General features: G+C 34.6%; 1 long non-coding RNA gene across 1 annotated transcript; it reads left to right on the top strand.

Moving 5' to 3' along the window:
• Positions 1-286: 286 nt before the first annotated feature.
• On the top strand, positions 287-2,578 carry LOC104105126 (uncharacterized). The gene is made up of 3 exons (XR_688278.4): positions 287-365; positions 891-954; positions 1,841-2,578. It is a non-coding gene; the product is annotated as an uncharacterized lncRNA (long non-coding RNA).
• Positions 2,579-3,256: the final 678 nt, after the last annotated feature.

Genomic DNA, 3,256 nt, shown 5'->3' on the forward strand with positions numbered 1-3,256 from the left:
ATTATAAGTATAGAAAGTATTATTTTGTGTACCAATGACAACGAGGGATTAATAAAATATTATTGGACATGTTAATACTTATATTTGAATGTTTAGTTATGTTCAAAGTAGTTGGCGTGAATATGCACTTAATGGCCAAATTATAGCTTCTGTGTATATGTTTATTCTTGGTTATGAAATAGGATCTTTAAATGAAAAGATTCTTTCCCACTAAGTGGGTCCAAGACAAAGGAGTAAATAGTGAATATGGGATAAACCTTCCTTGTATTGCTATACCCGATAAGTTTTCATTACAAAACCAAACAAAATAGTTAGTGTGTCTCCTCAAGAAGCTCTCGGCCAAGACGACTCCTATACGAGTGAAGGTAAGTTTTGTCCAAAATTTCGTATTAGTTAGAGATATTAGCATCTATATTAACATTGTTACCCCTTTAAATTGATTAGATTCAATAAGAATACTAAGTGTTTTCAAAAATCCCTAAAGTTGATTTTTGGGGATTTCTTCAAGAAGGTAATGTTTACACTTGTGGATTATAAGTATGAGTTATTTATGAGTAGTGATGGTTGTGAAAGATAGTATTTGAGTTGGTTGGTTGTTGGAGGCCATAAAGGTGCAACAATAGCTTGTTGTTAATGGTGTTGGTGGTTTGGTGGAAGGTGTGATGAATAGTGCTGTTGGAATTTAAATGTTGGACTTTACTAACTCGAATGGGTGTAGTATTACCATTGTTGAGGTTCTTAAAGGTATTGAGCATGATATCATCGGAATGGTTGATTTAGAAAACTTTCAGAATTAATCTAAGTGTCCTACATATTTTAAAAATAATAATAATAAATTAAATTGATACTGTTGGGATATTTTGTTAATTAATATGAGCTCATATATGTAGACTGGATTTGTTGAATTGTTGGAACGACTGGTGTGACTTTTAACTAACTTAGCGGAATATCGAGGTATGTCGAGCTTTTAGCTTCTTGTGTGTTTCAAAAAAAAAAACTAATTAATCTATAATTTATTTATTTATTTCTTTTTTACGTGCGGTACAAGCTTGCATGATTTACTCTTTGTTGGAACTAAACGAATAAAATCACTTATATGGCTAAATCTCAAATTACATGAAGATATATATGGTTACTATTCATATATTGTGCTATTAGGTGATGCCCCACACTATCAGTATGATATTCTTGATCCATACATATGTATATAATTCGTGACACGCTTCTACATATATTGTTGTATTCCTTTATTTTGATTATTTGGTACCTTACATAAAAATTAAAGTTAAAACGTTATTACACGGAATAATATCCATAGTGACTAACACCTATTGTCTAGTTGTGCGGGAATCGTACGACATTCTTCTTGGATCCTTGATGTATTACATAATGAAATAGTTCTTGGTTGATGTACACAATTCTATAAAAAAACAAAAAAATATTTTTGTCTAGCTGGGCGGGAGTAGTACGACAACCTCTTGGATCCTTGACTGTATACATTAGCCTAATTGTTCGAGGATGGTACGACAGTCTTCGTGGATAGTATCCCGATGTATTCCAGCACTATGGGAGACATTGATATTGAAACACAAGATAATGAGAACAATAGTTATAATAAGATGCATGATACATAAGAAATAGATTTCTTGTCTTGAAAATTTTAAATCCCTTGGTGTAATTCTATGTACTTTACATAATTTATACATCTTACTTGAAATTATTGATCTCATTTATTTTGTTACATATGATTATCTATATAACTATTTCCCCACCACGAGTGGTGGTTGATGCATAGCTGAGTATTTCAATACTCAGGCATCGTTTGTTTAAATGATGTCAGGTTTAGCAGACGGTCGGATGCAGGACTAGAATTCTTGCAGCTTCTTTTCTTGTTTTTGATGAGCCCACCTTTGCACTCGTGGGGCCAGTTTGTTTGAGTTGTATATTTTTTAATAGTGCGGGTTAGCCCTGCATCTTTATTATTCCAGTTGTTGTGTCATAGAGGCTCCATAAAGTACGAGCTGAGGTAAGTACTAAGCTACAATGGTTCGCTCGGTGCAAGTGGGTAGGCACTGGGTGCCAGTCACGTGGCAATCCATTTTGGGGCGTGACAGAAATGATCTGTGAGTTACTCTTCTATGTTACGAGGAGTTGTGATACATTGGTTATAAGCACACCTGGTGCGGTTCTATTTGGGCTTTATAGCGGAATTTGAGCGAGATGAGTAATTGGGTATTGTATGGTTAATGGCGTATGGGTTATGTTCTTTCGGGTTTTGTGTGGCATTGTGTCATCTTTTTCTCCATGGTTATGGTAATGCACTTTGAGTACTTGATGTCGGATTGCGTGTTATTGATTTTGAGCATGGTGGCTGAGGTATTTCATGTGTATCAGTGTTTGGATGAAGTCACACATTGCAACGGAGTTATGCTGAGATATGATCCTGTCACAACCGAAATTCACCTATAGGTCATGATGGCGCCCAACATCCCACCTAGGAAAGCCAACTAATGATTTAAACATATATTCATTTCTTTAAAAATTATTCGAGTAATAAAACTCGGAGTACTTGCAAATATTAAGACAATGTGAGAAATAAGATAAATTAAAACCCAAGTAAAATAATTAAATTCAAAAATTCTACTAGTATGTGCGAATACTTGATGTCACTAGTATATGAGTATTTAGTAGATTATACAAAATTCTAAATACTGTCTAAAATAAAATAGACCGAATACAAATACAAGAAGACGCACAAGTTGCTGCAGAACGACTCAGCATGGCAGCTCACCACTAAGCCTCTGGACTCAGGTCCTGTACAAAAAGTGCAGCAAGAGTAGTATGAGTACGTAGACAACGTATACCCAGTAAATATCAAACCTAATCTCAAAAAAGTAGTGACGAGAGGTCGACTTTGACACTCACTATGAGTTAATAATATTACAATAAAAATATTAAATTAAACATGATTTTTAGATGAACAATAATAAGTTTCTAAACAAGTAGAAATAATTAATTACTTACATTCCAATAACTTCCAATTTATCAATTAACTTCACAAGCGGCAATCAAAGTATCAAGGTATGGTGTAATTATTATTATTAGGCATGAATTCTGTCGAGGTCGTACGGCCCGATCCAAAGTGTCGTGTACACTGCCGAGGGATGTGCCTCGCGATCCATAGATACATCTATACTGCTGAGGCATTCGGCCCGCTCCACAAGAAAGGAAGACATTTTCTTATGAACCTCCGGAA

Source organism: Nicotiana tomentosiformis, chromosome 11 (genome assembly GCF_000390325.3).
Source record: "Nicotiana tomentosiformis chromosome 11, ASM39032v3, whole genome shotgun sequence".
Lineage (NCBI taxonomy): Eukaryota > Viridiplantae > Streptophyta > Magnoliopsida > Solanales > Solanaceae > Nicotiana > Nicotiana tomentosiformis.